Consider the following 19,117-nt stretch of genomic DNA (forward strand, 5'->3'; position numbering starts at 1 on the left):
TACCTCCTCTTGTTGGCAATCTCTTCAATCGGTACTGAACCACGAATTGCTATTTAAGATGAGCAAACTACCAAAACAACCTGTTTATGTGTATAAGTCACCGACAAGCCGATCGAAGGGCTTTTATTGAGAGCAGTTAAGGACACACTGGTCTGCAAACAACCGCGCAGGGCACCTGTTCCTTTAGTTACTTGAAAGCATGAGAAAGAACACACAATTAAAGGGTGGCAGTTCAGTTCTCACGCTTCTGTATTATTATTGTATGGGACCTGTGTGAAAAACAACACTATCATTGGTGAAGAAACAGCAGGAGGCTGACTTTCGACCAGGAAATCTTCAAGGGGAGTGGTTACAGGTCTTCCTCTGTCCCTCCAACTGAGCTTACAACCCCAGGCTCCACTGACCACTACAGTCAACACGAACTTTGAAGTAACCAAATAAATGCATATGTTTTGCGAAAGGTGTGACTGACCTCATATAGAGAATGGTTAACACACTAGTTTAGTGAGAATCTTATAGTCTGAAGCGAGTTAGTTCGGAAAAGAATACTACATTTACCAGTGTCTATTGGTAGAACTTGCAACAAGCAACGAAATGGTAGAAGGAATGCTACGTTAATATCAGCACTTGGTGATTGCTAGATCCACATTCCAGTCCATCGTTTTTTTGATCATTATGCCACTCTGGGCAGAGACCAGCCGTTTGCAAATCAGTCTTGGTCCTGTTCCAATGAAACATACATGTTTTGCTTAGGGTGACTAAGGCAGCAAACTACAAAGGCATGCTGCATGTCAAAGGCGGAGTTAATACTCGCCCGAACTGTAAAGTAAGAGAGGGATAACTACTAACATTGCTCGCCTTCCCATAAAATCCAAGGTTCAGATGTATGTTAAAGTGGCACAGCGTGGTGCAGCGGCAAAAATAGCACTACCACACTGCACCACTTTTTTATGCAGAAGTGCTCTGTATTTAGAGGAATGCGGCACACCCCTGTGTTTCCCCCTGCGCTGGCACTGAATTAAGCTGCCTAGTGCAAACGCAGGCATCCTTGCACCATAGTGCAAGGACGTCTGCTTTGAGGGGATAGATTGTTTATGTGCAGGAAGGTGTCCCTTCTTGCACGTAAACAATAGTCCATGGCATTTTGCGTCTTCTATCTGTGCTGGCGAATGCAGCACACATAGAAAAGCAAAAAAGGAGGAGGAATAAAAGCATTCCTCCTCATTTAGTTATGCTAACGCCACTCCTGGGGTGGCGTTAGTTTTTGGCACTGCCTCAGGTTTACTACAACTCGTAAATCTGAGACAGCATCAAAAACAATGGGTGTTGCGGTGTGATGCCCACCATAACACCCATTGCACGCCCCTAGGATGCAGAAAACTGCGTCGGAGGGGCCCATATTTACAAGGTGGCGTAACACCACAAAAAAGTGGTGTTACACTTTTTTGTACATATGGAGCAGTGCTTAGCGCCACGAGAGCATGACGAAAAGTAACGCTCCGATGACACTAGGTGCTCTTAAATATGCCCCCAAGTTCCTCAGGACCCAACCTGTTTGCTCTTAGTTCTGATCTAAAAGGCTGCTTCGTATTCTGTCACAAGCACAATTCATCGCCAACACATTTTGTCAGTGTGTCTTGGGTGCATTAACTCTAAGAAAGTCAGCTGCTTAAATTCAAAACCATTTACGTAGTGTGCCAGGTTCTTCATTCTAATAGTCTTGTATTTTATTTTGGAAAAAACACTTTACAAACTATATTCTATGTATGAGAGCCTTGTTGGCTGCAATTTGGAGGTTCTGAACTGACAAACTCACATTCACTGTCCTAGTTGCCAACACATGGAATTGCCTCTATCATACCTTGCAAAAAAGAAAAAGAGTAAGATGTTTAAAAGTCAGCTAAAAGTTGGTTGCTCCATAATACCGTCAGCATCAAGAGCACTCCCCTAACTACGTCTTATAAGTGCCAAAAAGCCTTTAATGACAGTTGAGCGCTCTGCAGAAAAGAAAAAATCATACCAGATAAAATAACATAACATGACATAACGTAAGGTAAGGTAACATAATACAACATGACACGTGGAAGCAAATTACAGCACACAACGTACAACAGAAGCAAGCGGTGCCTCATGCAATTTAGAACCCATCCACACATTTCTTAGTCCCGGTGATAAGTGTTGCTTGCTGACGTGGCAAGCCCTAAGATATGTGGAAGTTAATGTTTCAGGAGACAAGACAGGCAGAACGCACTACTACATGGGACTATTTGGTGGCTGACATGTCTTGATTTGTCGGGACGTAGATCATATGGAAGGTAACTTATGGAAGAGACAACTTCACAATTACTATCTTGGTTGGTAATACCACACATAGACTGAAGCACCACCAAGGCCCAGTGACCAAATAGTGTCTTGATGAAAGGATCCCTTTGGTTGGCAACCACCAACCAATTTTGCCATTGAAATTTTATGAATAAAAAGTTTATTTAACCAGTTCAAAAATATACCATATGTAAATCTTCAAGGGATACTCCTTAAGAGAAACAGGAAGACATTTTCTAGGACAGGAGGAGTAGATCGTCCAAATGATGATTATACACTACTAGGAACATTTTCACTTTTTCAATGGTATAGAGAGGAACTATACTAACGGAGATCAGTATCTATCTGCCTCTCTTGTGCATTGCTTTCTGTATGGTACTAAATATAAACACTACATATTAAATCTGTTCAAAATGCCAGTTCCACACACAGCTCTGTTTGGAGGTAAATAAATAAATTGCTGCAACTTTGTGGCATTATTTCACCTGCTCAGTCACTTTTCTCGTACCTCTTAGCCAAAATGTTTTATTACTGATGCACATCAGACGATCTGCATCCAGTCCCTGCATGTGATTAGAACATGTACACCAATTAACAGCCCAATGTGTCTTCTCCCCACAAGTCCTAAAGATACTTGCCCGTACACACACAGACAATCGTAACTGCCATCCAGACCGTGGATCACAGCTTTTGGTATCCTTCTGGGTCATGGAGAACTACAAAGCTGTAAAGCCTTTTCACTGCCCAAAACTTCTATTCTAGGCCCACGTGCATACAGAGGAAACAAGCATTTACAATGCATCGGGTCTCGCGTTTGCTCGTGTTAGAGCCGATCGCGTTGTAAACTCCTAACCCGACTTTTCACCTATCGGGCAAAAGTGCATTTATGCACGTAACCCGAAAAAGTGAAATCAAGTAGGTAAAGCGCTCGACTTCTGCCAAGCGAGATCGGGCTCGTAAATTAGTTTAAAAAAAAGTCCACGAGCCCGATGGAAAACAGCGAGCCTCGCATGTTTTCTGTACTTGGTCGCTGCGCTCGAGGAGGGCTTGCCACCGGAAAAGGCATGACATATGCATGCCTCGACTAATGAAAGCAAGCCGATTTAATTAGGGAAGCCCACGAATCAATAAAAAGCACTGACGTGAAGTTGATAGGGCTCGGAGCCCTTTTCTAAATACATAAGTCTCCCTGCTATACGCATGCGCGAGCGCATGCAAAGCAGGCTCGACCCTAAAAAGGAGGTATGTTACTGAGAGAGCGTAATTTAAACGTTACTTATTTTTAGATGTGAAAGCTTATATTTAACAATGCTGCATTAATAATATTATTCATTGAAACGTATTTTAAACGTGGAGAATTTTTCACATGCATAAACTAATGTCGACTGTAAGAAATAATTGCTTGTATTATGATTAACTGAAAACATTAACACATATGAAGACTGCATTTTATTAGAATCCATACGCCTTAAGTTAGCGTGAGTCAAAAACTAGCTCTGTAGCTCTCATATTAAAGCGTATTTTTCTGTTTCTCCAGTGTGCTGACTTGCAAAAGGCCATGACCCAGCAGTTGTTCTTTTCTTCGCTTATTTGCAACAATGTTAATTTTTCTCATCCGCATGCTAGCAGCTTTAGTATAAAATTATGGACTTTGCAACAAACAAGGACACTTTCAAGGACATTAAATCGCGGAAAAGAGAACTCTTGACCCGAAGTGTGTGCCAGAAAATGAAGTAACCCCAGATATGCCACCTACGAGAAACGTCAAATATGAAGACCAATCAAAGTGTTATGAGTTATCATAAAATGACAAGTGCATTACTTAATGTATAATTTGATAGGTTACAGATAGTGGGGTGTAGTGACTGTCCAATAGAATTTTGGGGGAATGTATTACAAAAAAGCGATAAAAACCCATGACACAACCCATGACACAAAGAGCATTAGGTAGGGAATGATATTGAATGCATCCAGAAACTCTGTCACTCTATTTGGTGATTTGAGACTTAGAAAAAACCATCCTCACCCATAGACTGCCCCATTACACTTTCTTCCTTATGAGGGATGTGTCCCCTGCCCTTAGATTAGATAGACTGACGGCGATCTAACTGATGTCCTGAAGACGAAGACTGATCCTGTATGCTGATCTATTTCGAGGAGGGTAATTATATTGTTGCTAATGGAAATTCATTTGTTTGCCTTTTCTTTCTAGGTACCAACTGCTGTGTATTTTTGATTAGTGACCTTAGTTAGATGTTTTCCAAATTGATGTTCTAAATTGTTTTGCATGAAGCCCAACATGCTAATGCTAATTAGTGGCTAGATGAGGCATTCACTTGACTGACGTAGTTGACGTGACTGATGTGGTGCTATGCTGAAGTAAACATTATATGAGATTTAGGCGTTTAGATTATTCATCTTCATATTACTATCTTATGATTGTGATATTTGCATTATTGCCATATAGTGACTATGTTCGTTTGCTTCTTGTGTTTTGAGATTAATACATTTGCTATTAGATTGTAATCAATAGGGAATAAAATTCAAAAAATTCCAGTAAGGTGTGGTTATTCATGACTGAAAGGTCATGGTTGCGCCAAAGGTTTACTAATGTCAAAAGTGAAATATATTGTGGTGATATATGTTGACAATATTATTGACGTATTGTTTGATGTATTGATTAGTTATCTCGTCTTATGGTGTCTCACCACTGGGTCCAAAGATTCATCGACCTAAAACGAGTCCTGATGTGTATAAAATTAACATAGACGGACGCGTTATCAGTTCTGGTAGCAGAGCGACGGTTTGGCCCTTGGGGGCCCTAGGACGGAGTTTCATTGTTTAAATTTGTTTTCTGTGATAATGAAATTTGGAGAGATGATGGGTTGCTAGGTTCGCCATGGCTTTCCCGGGATCTCGGAGCCTGCCTAAATGAGTTGGGAATGTTCTCGGCGCCATAATATGTGTGGTTAGGGTCTTTGCGCTTACCTAAGCTTATGCATCTTGCAGGTGGTTGTGAAAATTTGCGTGTATTTAGGCCAAATTAAGTGTTGTTTAGCAGGAGTGGGCGTACTCCACAGTATGATAGTAGGGAAGTCGGCGTACTTCATGTGAAGGTTGCGCTTGTTGCTCAAAATTATCCACGTGGTTGGTGTTGTGTACGGACCTGTTGAGGTCTAAGACTCCGGAGTATGACGATAAATGTGGTTTATGTTGTGATCTGTGTGGTTTAATAGGTCAATCGGGCGTGGTTGACAAGTCGAGTTTGAGTTATGATGTTTGTGTGAAATCTTCGATGGAGATTTGACAAATTCTAAAGTGCACTAGAAGGAGTAATTGACAAGTCGAGAGTAGGATTTGCAGGTCGAATTCTGGTTGCATATGTGGGAACTGAGAAGGAGGGAGTAGCGGCCAAGGCTTCAAGTGAAATCTCTGTAAAGTTCTGAAGCAAATGTGTTACCCTTCCTGTAGTAAACCGACAGATTTGTATTGTCATTTTAAGGTGCTCGCAATAATTAGCATTAGTTTGTATGAGTTGTAAAGGGGTCAGTGAAGAGTGGACGAGCCGCAAGACTTTGTCAGCTGCAGAGTGTGTGAGTGTGACGTCAGTGGTGCCGCGCTGAGATAGGTCAGATGCCGAGAGGGGTCGCGCACGGATTGGCTGCCGTCCGTGAGAGGCAATAGGTTGAGAAAGGGCAGGTGAAGAGTGTCCTGGGAACTAAGCCATTTCTGATTAAATACGAAATAAAGAATCGCAAAAATGAATTTTGTCAAGGCATTCAAAAGCGCTTTAAAGGGAGATGTGTATATTGTCGCAACTGATGGGGAACCTACACCACCTGAGGGTACTCCAGCTTATACAGTTATGGAAGAAAAGGGTGTTGCACCTTGTTTATGGATGAAACAATGGCGCAAATTAACAGAGAAAAAGGGGTGTCTAGCGTTCCCAGAACACGAGACATTTAATCCAAAGGTGCTAGAAAATTTGAGGTGGATGTTAAGTACGCAGAAACCACCTCCGAGACCGGCACAATACGAGGCTTTGGCGATCTGGGACTTGATGGCTCTTAAACATAGACAAGAAAGGTTTCAGAGAAGGGCAGAAAAATCCAATGCAGAAGCTAGATGGGACAATGAGAGCAAAATGTGGAGACGGGGAATTGTAGATGGGTTAAAGTTATTCCCGGCAATAACACAGGGAGAAGAGACACAGGGAAAGAAAGCCTCCTGCAAAACCGAAAAAGATTCAGGCAAAACTAAAGAAAATAAAAGGTCCTGGGAAGAGGAAGATGATTCCGATGATGAGGAATTTATGGATAGATTGTTACATGATCGTCCGCCACCGTATGCGGTGAGTGACGGTGCTCCAAGCACTAGCTTGGATCCTGGGAACCAGACGCAGGAGAAGGGAGTTACTGATACGGTACAGACTAGTGATACAGTATCGATACAGAATGGTGTCAGTGTACCCACTGCACCAGACTTGCCGATACAGTTGCAGCCTCCACCGCAGATAAAAAGAATTTACACTGATGTCCCAGTGCTTGAGACTACTACAAACTTGATAGTGCCGCCACACCCGATATACACAAAGCCAAAGTTAATACAGATCGAATCGACCCCGAAACTAGTGTTTCAACCGCCACAGCTGATACCTGGGTATAACCCTGTAGCAGGACCACCGTTAGTACCTGTACCGGGTACACTGGAGCAGACCTATGGTGTTGCAGCTCCAAGAAGGCTGAGTTCAGGTCAGACACCTGCTGCTATATCATTACCTATTACTGTTGGTCCCCCAGTGCCGTTATTTGCACAAGGTAAAACAGGGGTGTGTGAACAGGGAGTGATGACACAGGAAGCGATAAGAGGAGGGCCTACGGGGACTCTACAGATAATGGCCTCTGGAGAGCAAGCAAATGAGCCACCGAGATCTTTAATGGACCTTAGTCCAGTAGGGGTACCTCTCGAAGCAATGCGTTAAGCAGGGTTGGGAGTTTTGACTCCCCAAACTATGAGTACGAATACCTCACAATCTCCAATGATACATGCAGGGAACATTTCACTGCAGGGTTTTACAGTACAACAGCTAAATGAGTGGTTAGAGAGAACTTGTACCTCGCAAAAGACTACAGTGACCACAGGTGAACCTGAGAAAGAAAAACAAGATGAATACTTGAATTTTGTATGACTAGGGGCAGAAGCTGCCGAGTTAGTGGAAGGAACAATGGGAGTAAATAGGTTGGAATCATACACTGAGGCAGAATTGAGGTACTTATGCCCCAAGATTACCAAAGAGGTAGGCAAAGTACATCAGAGATTAGCGAATTTGGCAGACAAATACAATATTGATATCGAAAACACTAAACATTTGAAAAGAAGCTACAGATTGGATTTTGACTCCAAAGATTTTGAACACATGAGATCTGCAGGCATGAAGGCACACCTGAGAGAACTGTTGCAAAGTGCACAAATTTGGGGTGCATTAGAGAATTGGGAAGGCCGATGGGCAAAGAAAAGAGATAAGGGAAAGGGAGATAGCCCAGGGTCTAATAAAATTGGGACCACACCTAATTTAGATTCAGTAGAAATCTTACCCATGAGAGAGACAGCTAGTGGTGTTTTAGTGCATGTGCCATGGACTAGGGGAGACATTTTATCCTTTACGAATGATTATCCTAGGCTAAGAGAAAAGCCAATCGAGTGGTATCAACAGACGGATAGGTTCGTGAAGCTTGCAAAGTGTCTCTGGGAAGACTTGAATACTTTGTTTGAGATTATTGTTCCGCCAGATTTGTGGCTCGAGTGCAAGAGAGGGGTAGATTGGCCCACGAAGGAGCCGGCAAGAGATTAGGTGACTGGAGCACCTTCAGAAGAGGTGATGAAATATTATTATAAAGTAATTGAGTTCTTGAAACAAAAGGTGTCGCCGAAGGTGACTGATTGGCAGAAAATCGACCGGACCTCTCAAGAGGTTAAGGAGTCAATACATGCGTATTACGAGAGACTATTAAAAGCGTTCAAACATTACAGTGGTACTGAGACTATCGAACCGAAGGACATGAATCATCTTGTGTTTAGGTTCGTCGAAGGGCTGAGGCCGGAGGTCAGCCAGATGATTAAGAATCATTTGATTTGTTGGCAAGCTAAACCGATTGATGAAGTATTACAATATGCGAAATACTGTAGTGATGAGATTGAGTTGAAGCATAAAAAGTTGAAGGAGAAAGTGATGGTGATGCAGATAAGGGCTGCACAAGCTGTAATACAGGGGAATGGAGTTCAGCAAATGATACAGCAACAACCGCAAATGAATGGTGTGTTTCAGGCACAGCCGAGAAGCAGAGGTCGAGGGTTTGTGAACCGTGGTTCGGACATGAATAATGTGGTTATTCAAAATGACGGTCAGGGAATGAAAAAGATGTCACCAAGTCATGCGTGCGGGGACATGGGGCATTGGAAACGGGATTGTCCGAATATGGTGCAGGATGGTGTAGTTCAGCAAAGCATTAATGTCAGTACATTACAAAATCCACGAGGTCCAAATATGAGACATCAAAACCCGAATTTTCAGAATAATTTGGTACAAATGCCAGGGGTACAACCCATGCAGGAGATGCAAATGCCACGTTTCCAGTCAGTATCAATGCAACCAGTGCAGCAGCAGATTCCTATGGTGCCTAGACAGCAAATGCAATTACCCATGGCTCCGATGGGACAGCAACAGGTGATGCTTCCTCAGCAGGTCACAGGTCAGGTAACCAATCAAAACAACATTGTGCAACAATTCCCATTACGAGGTGAAAGTGGCATGAATGAGGATTGGTCAGATGACAGCTCAGACAGTGAAGAGTGCAGGCTTGCAGCATCTTTAGAGGTGGATCAGAGAGGCCCATATGTAGAGGGAAAAGTAATGGGCTGTAAGGTTTCATTTTTGGTCGACACAGGAGCTACACGCTCTACAGTTCGAAGTACAGAAGTCCCAAGATTACCTCTCTCAGGGCGTACTATACGAGTGGTTGGTGTGGCAAACCAGTACTTGACTAACCCGATTACTGATCCGGTGCAGGTTGAAATTGGTAATTTCCAAGGCCTGCATAGATTTGTTGTATGCGATTCAAGCCCAGTATCCTTTCTAGGGAGAGACTTACTAGGTAAGACAAAATGTTCGATTACCTGTTCCAATGATGGAATAGAAGTACAAACGGACAGTGACGATGAGGGAGATGAGAGTCGGTACATAGAGGAAGGAGGAGAGACTAATGAAGACTACCCTTTGATTACTTTATTCCAAATGCATACTTTGATCGACCTACCTGTTGATATACAAGGGACCGTAACAGAGAAAGTGTGAGATTTGACTGGGAAAGAAGTAGGATTAATAAAGGGAGTAGATCCAGTCAAGGTACAGATAAAACCGAATGCAGTGTTCCCACAAGTGCCACAATACCACATGACCCAGGACGTCCTCATTGAGGTGTCACAAATAATTGCAGATTTTCTCAGACAGAGAGTCCTGAAAGAAGTTCTGAGCAGTCCGTGCAACTCTCCCATTGTGGGTCTGAAGAAGCCCTGTGGGAAGGTTCGAATTGTGCAGGATTTGAGAAAAATAAACGAAATTGTGATAAAATGCTGCCCTGTGGTACCTAATCCAGCAGTAATAATGTTCCAGGTTCCTTGTGATGCTGAATGGTTTACTGTAATAGACCTATCACAAGCATTTTTCTCGATACCTCTTCATGAGGACAGTCAATTTTTATTCAGTTTCAAATTCCTGGATAAGGTGTACAGTTGGTGCAGAATTCCTCAGGGGTTTTCTGAGTCACCATCCATCTTTAATCAGATATTGAAAAAGGATTTGGAACCTCTTGTGCTGCCTTTTGATTCGACTCTTGTGCAGTACATTGATGATTTACTGATTGCATCTAAAACCAGAGACAGTTGTAAATATGATACCATTGCATTGTTGAATCATCTGGGAAAGAATCGACACAAGGTGTCACCCAGAAAGTTGCAATACTGTCAAAAAGAAGTGAAATACTTGGGACATCTGATTGAGAAAGGGTCCCGAAGAATATCAAAGGAAAGAATAACAGCTGTTTTGCAGATGAATCCCCCAATAACAAAAAGAGATGTCAGGATGTTTTTGGGAATGGTGGGCTACTGTCGCCAGTGGATACCCAACTTCTCGATCATCTCAAAGCCTTTAATAAAATTGACAGGAAAAGGAGTCAAGGATGAACCATATACAATCACTTTGACAAAAGAGGAGCTTGAATCATTTCTAGAATTGAAGGAATGCATGTGCAGGGCACCAGCATTAGGAATGCCTGATTATGAAAAACCTTTTCTGTTGTTCTGTCATGAACGTGATGCTTGTTCTTTGTCTGTTTTAACACAGGTCCACGGAGATGCAAATCACCCTGTAGCATATTTTTCAGCTACTTTGGACCCTGTCGCAGCAGCCTTACCGGGTTGTTTGCGAGCAGTTGCAGCAGTTGGTCAAAGCCTTTCACAATGTGAAGGCATAGTCATGGGATACCCCCTGACAGTAATGGTTCCACATTCAGCTGAAATTCTGTTGACACGAACTAAGACACAACACATGACAAATGCACGACTCACTAGATATGAGACGATTATACTGGGGTCACCAAATGTCACACTAAAGAGATGCACTGTGCTGAACCCGGCAACCTTACTTCCCAACGAAAATACAGAAATCAAAGATGGGGAAGAATTTGAGCATGATTGTCTTGAGGTGACTGAGCTCTGTACCAAACCTCACCCAGACATACAGGATACCCAGTTAAAAGAAAACGATTGCATTATGTTTGTTGATGGGTCCTGTCTAAGGGACTCAGCAGGAACTTTGAGAGCCGGTTACGCAGTACAGTATGTACCATAACTGGCATTGTCGAAGCCTCCTGGCTCGAGAAAGTGTTTTCCGCACAGGTGGCAGAATTAATAGCTCTTACAAAAGCATGCCACGCAGCTGTAAATTTGAAAGTCACTATCTATACTGACAGCAGATATGGATTTTGAATTGTGCATGATTTTGGCCAACTCTGGTCACAGAGGGGTTTCATGACCTCCCTCTGGTTCTCCTGTGAAAAATGGTGAACAAATAAGAGATTTGTTACATGCGATTCAGTTACCTCTTGAAATTGCCGTGGTAAAATGCAGTGCCCACACCAGATCACAAGATTTTGTGTCAATGGGAAACAGCTATGCAGATCAGGTCGCAAGATTTTGTGCATTAAATTGTATATCATTTAAGGAGCAGTGGGAATTGTTACCACAACCTGAAAATGACACGAGTTTAAGTCTAGCATTACGAGTGGTCGATACCTTAGATGAGCTAAAGACATTACAAAGTCGTGCTAGCAAAGAAGAAAAACGTTCCTGGCAGGGAATGCAGTGTGTACAAAGGGCAGATGATCTGTGGGTTTCAGAAGAGGGAAAACTGGTTCTGCCAAATAGTCTTTTGTCGCAGTTTGCACGGTTATACCATGGGCAGGCCCATCTTGGAAGAGACGCCATGATTAGATCCTTTAAGATTGATTGGTTCAATCCAAAATTCAGACATGCCGCGGAAATCACTTGCCATAGGTGCATCATCTGTCAACAGATGAATGCTGGAAAAGGAACTGTGGTAACTTTGAGCCACATTGGGAGAGCTGGAGGTCCATTCAACAAGATGCAAATGGATTTTATCGAAATGCCTGTTTGTGGAGGGTTGAAGTACGTGTTGGTGATTGTGTGTGTTTTCAGTCATTGGATTGAGGCATATCCCACACGTAGGAATGACAGTCTCACAGTTGCAAAACTACTACTCAGAGAATTAATACCAAGATTCGGGTTTCCGGTTTCTATAGAATCAGATAGGGGGAGACACTTGGACAATGAGGTGATTAAACCTTTGTGTGCCGCACACAACATTGAACAAAAGTTGCATTGTAGCTATCGCCCTGAAGCATCAGGACTAGTTGAACAGATGAATGGTACCTTAAAATCAAGAATAGCAAAAATGTGTGCTGCAACAAACATGAAATGGCCAGATGCTTTACCTCTAGTACTGATGTCTATGAGAAACTCCCCAGATAAGAAAACGGGACTGTCCCCTCATGAAATCCTCATGGGCAGAGCAATGAGATTACCAGCGGTACCTGCAAATGCACTAGTGAATATTACAGATGATATGGTGTTGGATTACTGCAAAGGTTTGGCTGACGTGATTCGCTCTTTCTCCCACCAGGTGGAAGCTAACGTGTTGCCACCAATTGGCGAACCAGGTCACTCTCTGCAAGCTGGAGATTGGGTGGTTGTCAAGAAGCACGTGAGAAAATCGTGTCTTGAGCCGCGTTGGAAGGGGCCGTATCAAGTAATATTGACGACCACCACTGCTGTGAAGTGTGCCGGGGTTCCCAACTGGATACATGCCAGTCACACAAAAAAGGTAACGTGTCCTGTTGAAGAGGAACTTGAAGTTTCCGATACAGCAACTTCAGGAAGAGAAATCTCAGAGTCAGAGATCAGTCAAGAAGGAACTGAAGAGCCCACTGAGAACAGCCTTGTCCCTCAAACTGTCAATGAGTTCGAGAGAGGTGACAGAGTGCCTATCTCAGTTGAGGCAGCAGGAGAACTAAATCAAGGAGAGGTTCTCCCAGAAGTAGACGAATACGGATTAGAGTCCGAACTCAGCATAGAACCTGAAGACGAAAGAGGAGAAATTATAGATACAAATCAAAACGTCTCAGAGTCTCTTGAACCAGTTGCAGGAAACACCATATCACAAGAGGAGGGTGCTGTCCAACGTCCTGAAGGAAAACACCGAACCAAGACACATAGAGGCGATAATTGGCCAGACAAATCACATTCTAAAATAAGAGACGTATCAAATGGGACAATAATAGAAGAAAGTGATACTTCACAAGCAGATGATCTAAGTGAAGGAGAGGTGAACGAAGGCTAAAAAGAAAAAGAATAGCAAACAGAAGGTATACAGGTCCTGAATGGGCATATGCTACAACCTCTGAATGGCAACAAGAATTCTTAGCATTCTGCTTTGATCGAGAAGTACCAGGCCAATATTACGGTACCTGAAGGTATTCAAAGGGGAAACTCAGCTAAAAATTGAATTCGTGAAAACTGAAAAGAGAAAGAGACTTTAGAAACTACCGGAAAGTGACACTTTGGGGGTTATTCCAACTTTGGAGGAAGTGGTAATTAGTCCCAAAAGTGACGGTAAAGTGACGGATATACCACCAGCCGTATTACGAGTCCATTATATCCTATGGAACTCGTAATACAGCTGGTGGTAAATCCATCACATTTGGGACGGATTACCACCTCCTCCAAAGTTGGAATAACCCCCTAAATCTGGATTTGACTTTAAAGAAACCTGATTATGACAAGCTGCTAACCTGAATTGACGAAAAGGGTCCTGGAGTGAGTGAAGACGCTGTAACATACGCAAAAATAATTTTCTTCTCAAGTTGATTGTTGATCTGCTATTCTGATTCTATACAAACATGGCTTACAGTAGCAAAGGAAGTAAGATGTGTGGTTGGTTAGGTCTTATAATAGGTGTTGTATTTGCAGTAATGATTGTGGGAGTGATTGCGGGAATGCCATGGAGAGAGAAAAAAACTATTAATGCAACTTCGAAACCTGAAACTACCACTACTAAACTATCACAGTGGGAGAGATTTGAGCAAGACGCAAGACATATGCATGAGGGAACTAATGCAAAAGGGGAACTTTCTACTAATGTCTTCTATCGCTTATTAAATGAGTATGTGGAAACTATGGATGTGAAAGATTGTCATGTATGTACTAAAATTCCTTCATCTGTGCAGGAGGGAGTTACTTATCATAGCCTCCCTCTTACTTATGGAATTAGTTGCAGCTTGCTATTAACAAGATTCTATAATCAAGAGCATGTGCAATACTTTTATTCAAATTTGGATGTTGTGTTTTCTTTTGTGCCTGTGATTGAATTCCTAAATAAGTTAGCTAAAGAGCATGATATTAAAATAGTTAGAGGATTCTTTGAGCCAACACTTACATTTGGAACTGCTTATGCACATCGCAACAATTTGACTTGCTTATTATCTCCTGTAGAGAAAAGCTTTTTAGATCACACAGATGATAGACGCACAGCACTGAAAGAAAGGTTAGAAAAAGGCCTAGAAAAACGTATTTATGCAAATGATTATGCTTATACTGCAATCAAAACACAAGGCAAAATAGCTATAGATGCATTACACGTAGGTAGGCTCTGTATATATAGACCAAAATCCCATCAAGACAATTTGTTTGTGGGTACGAGTGAATGTAGGCATGTGTTTTTGTTTCAGAGTAAATGGACCTTTATGTTAAATGGACAAGATCCAGCAATCCCTGGAATCTATTATATTTGTGGACTAAATGCATATTACCGACTTCCTAAGGGATGGTATGGGACATGTTATTTGGGAATAGTATTTTCAAAGATATACCAGATTGATGACTTAAAACAAATACCTAAAACGTCTGAATCACAACATCCTAGACAAAAACGAGAATCAGTGGTGGCTGTCATTGGTGATATATTTGGAGCCATAATCCCATCAGTAGGGGTTATCTTGAATTCTATGAAAATTCAAAAGTTGTCTACTATTGTGGATAACATGCTGACAAATTTTACAGGAGCCATACTCCTGATGGATACTGAACTTGCTGCAGAAAGAGCTATGACTCTTCAAAATCGGCTTGCTTTAGACATTCTTTTAGCAAAGAGTGGAGGTGTTTGCAAAATGCTTAATGAGCGTCATTGTTGCTCATTTATTCCAGATAACAGTAGGAAACTTAGAAACATGCTTACTAACCTTACCAAAGATAGTACAGATTTGAAGGATCTGAAAGAACTTGGTGTTTGGGAGAAATTTGGAAAGGGAATTGCCCGAGTGGGAAGCTGGTTTACCAACATTTGGAATTTGGAATGGGGTACTTGCAAAAATTATGATGGGTCTATTAATTGTTTTAATTTGTCTATTAGGATTATGGGGGGTATGCAAAGTCAATGACAAGGTAAAAAGAAATTGGACTAAAAGAACCAAAAGAAATGAAGAAAGTGAAAGAGAGAAAATGTTCAATGAAATATGGGAAAGCTCACATAAAGGGCAAGATGTTGAAATGCGTATTATGCGCAAGGTGAAAAATTGAGGAAAAAAAAAAAAAGAAGATTGTGTGATGACGAGCGTCATCAGAGGAGGGACTGAGAGAGTGTAATTTAAACGTTACTTATTTTCAGATGTGAAAGCTTATATTTAACAATGCTGCATTAATAATATTATTCATTGAAACGTATTTTAAACGTGGAGAATTTTTCACATGCATAAACTAATGTCGACTGTAAGAAATAATTGCTTGTATTATGATTAACTGAAAACATTAACACGTATGAAGACTGCATTTTATTAGAATCCATACGCCTTAAGTTAGCGTGAGTCGAAAACTAGCTCTGTAGCTCTCATATTAAAGCGTATTTTTCTGTTTCTCCAGTGTGCTGACTTGCAAAAGGCCATGACTCAGCAGTTGTTCTTTTCTTCGCTTATTTGCAACAATGCTAATTTTTCTCATCCGCATGCTAGCAGCTTTAGTATAAAATTATGGACTTTGCAACAAACATGGACACTTTCAAGGACATTAAATCGCGGAAAAGAGAACTCTTGACCCGAAGTGTGTGCCAGAAAATGAAGTAACCCCGGATATGCCACCTACGAGAAACGTCAAATATGAAGACCAATCAAAGTGTTATGAGTTATCATAAAATGACAAGTGCATTACTTAATGTATAATTTGATAGGTTACAGATAGTGGGGTGTAGTGACTGTCTAATAGAATTTTGGGGAATGTATTACGAAAAAGGGATAAAAACCCATAACACAAGAGAAAAAGAGCATTAGGTAGGGAATGATATCGATTGCATCCAGAAACTCTGTCACTCTATTTGGTGATTTGAGACTTAGACAAAACCATCCTCACCCATAGACTGCCCCATTACACTTTCTTCCTTATGAGGGAAGTGTCCCCTGCCCTTAGATTAGATAGACTGATGGCGATCTAACTGATGTCCTGAAGACGAAGACTGATCCTGTATGCTGACCTATTTCGAGGAGGGTAAATATATTGTTGCTAATGGAAATTCATTTGTTTGCCTTTTCTTTCTAGGTACCAACTGCTGTGTATTTTTTATTAGTGACCTTAGTTAGATGTTTTCCAAATTGATGTTCTAAATTGTTTGGCATGAAGCCCAACATGCTAATGCTAATTAGTGGCTAGATGAGGCATTCACTTGACTGACGTAGTTGACGTGACTGACGTGGTGCTATGCTGAACTAAACATTATATGAGATTTAGGCGTTTAGATTATTCATCTTCATATTACTATCTTATGATTGTGATCTTTGCATTATTGCCATATAGTGACTATGTTCGTTTGCTTCTTGGGTTTTGAGATTAATACATTTGCTATTAGATTGTAATCAATAGGGAATAAAATTCAAAAAATTCCAGTAAGGTGTGGTTATTCATGACTGAAAGGTCATGGTTGCGCCGAAGGTTTACTAATGTCAAAAGTGAAATATATTGTGGTGATATATGTTGACAATATTATTGACGTATTGTTTGATGTATTGATTAGTTATCTCGTCTTATGGTGTCTCACCACTGGGTCCAAAGATTCATCGACCTAAAACGAGTCCTGATGTGTATAAAATTAACATAGACGGACGCGTTATCAGTTCTTTTTGTGGCGGTCCTAAAAACGAGACTCGTTTTGTCTCCGCTAAGCTTTTCAACTTTTATATCAGGAGTAATTACAGTACAGGCACGTTCAAGTTATTTATTTATAATATTTAAAATGTTATTTAGCTTGCCTGCACACACACACACCCATATATTATCCAGTTTGTACTTATAGTTAGGACCATGTTTTAATAGGATAAGTGTTTTTTGCCTTGCTAATAACTGGTACGGTTTATGTTCAACAAATCTTCATGAAAGTCTCATAAAATGTTCTTCCACCTCAGCTTCTTCCTGGAAAGTTTCGAGGTGACCTATCAAGCAGTGACAGAGAAAAAGGAGGGGGTCTCAAAATGTATTTTCTTCATACATTTTTCAATAGAAACTTTATGTACAGCGACACCCAAACGCCTGAAAGGATTTACACCAAATTTGGCAGAAAGCTATATTGTGGTCCAAAAAGAGTACTGTTATGATTTGGTGTAAATCCATTCAGTAGTTTTTGAGCAATAAAGGCTCAAACATATTTGTTTATTTTATGTCATGGTGGGTCTGCAGGGCCAATAGATCTGAAGGTAAGATCTGATTGGCTGCCACCCATGCAATTTTTCATAGGAAAGTTGAACAGGGATTCAGAAAAAAATGGATGAATGCAATTTCACCAAATTTGGCAGAAAACTAGATTTATGCCCTGAAAGTGTGTGTTTGTCATTTGGTGGTAATTCGTCCATCAGCATCTGAGAAATTAAGGTTCAAAATGTATGTATATTTCACACTGTGATACCTCCGTGAAGGATTCATAAGGAAATTAGATTCTGTGAGCTCAAACTGGGCAGTCATATTGGCTGCCACAACATGAACAAAACGTTGTAGCAACCATTTCAGGACTTGGGAATTTGTTCCCTGTGTCCTAGAAAATTAGAAAGAAAACCTAAGGGATACCCTAACCACATGGGACTTGTGGGGTGGGGGTGACCCCCAGGCTCATGTGAACATTTAAAAAAAATCTTTGATTCCCACAACCCACAAACCCACTGTGACCCTCTGCATGGGCACCCGGTGCAAATTTGATGGGTCCTTTTTTCTGTCACTGCCTGTCCTGCCTACCCAGCCTGATCAGCTTGCTGCCGCTGCTCCATCACCCATACCCTCAATTGTCCAGCTCCCTGCCCACGCTCTCTACAGTGTTCTAATGAACAAGTAGAAAGCTAACATTCTGTATTTATTACAAAAGTGTGTTACATCTGAATTTATCTTGATGGAATCAAAAATGTAAAAGCAGAGGATTTTCTTTCGAAATTAACAAACTAATTTCGAATAATTTTCGAAAAAAAAATTCTCAGCTAAATAATAATTCGTGGTCCAAAAAGTTAAATAAGGACACATTTTCTGAGATCTCAAAGAGCAACAAAGAGATGTTACACTACTTACTATATTTATGTTTTTTTTTACATCTAATTAGTGGCTTGATTATTTGTTGCATGCATTACTTGAGTATTTTGCACACTTCTGTAATTGGACTATATTTGTGCTATGTTTGGATACTATTTGGGCTTTACTTTTTCTTTGCCAGCTATCTTGGGAGACTTGTTTTATTATCAAGCTCCCTTGGTTCCTCAGTTACTACAGTGTACTCTATGTTCTTCAGTTTTATAACTTTGATTCCATAAATATGACATTCAGGTAAGCCACATTTTTGTCATACATCCAGAATGCTAATACTCTAGTTGCTCATTTGAACACTGTGGTAAAGCTACAGTTGATCACCAGAGAGTTAACTGGCAGTCTGCTTTTGGTGTTAAAAGTGCATATGTCAGTCTGCATGTCAGAATGCTTTACTGAACTTGATAAGAAGATATTCAAGAACTCATATAAAATGACTCTTAAACTTTCTTTCTACAGGACTAACCATAGTTTCTATGACAAAATAAGCCACTATTGTATTCACTTCTAAAGGAAATGTTTTAAGTTTTACAGCTTTGGTTCAATAAGATGGCTTCTGGTCTGC

The sequence above is a fragment of the Pleurodeles waltl genome, chromosome 11 (genome assembly GCF_031143425.1).
Source record: "Pleurodeles waltl isolate 20211129_DDA chromosome 11, aPleWal1.hap1.20221129, whole genome shotgun sequence".
NCBI classification, from domain to species: Eukaryota; Metazoa; Chordata; class Amphibia; order Caudata; family Salamandridae; genus Pleurodeles; species Pleurodeles waltl.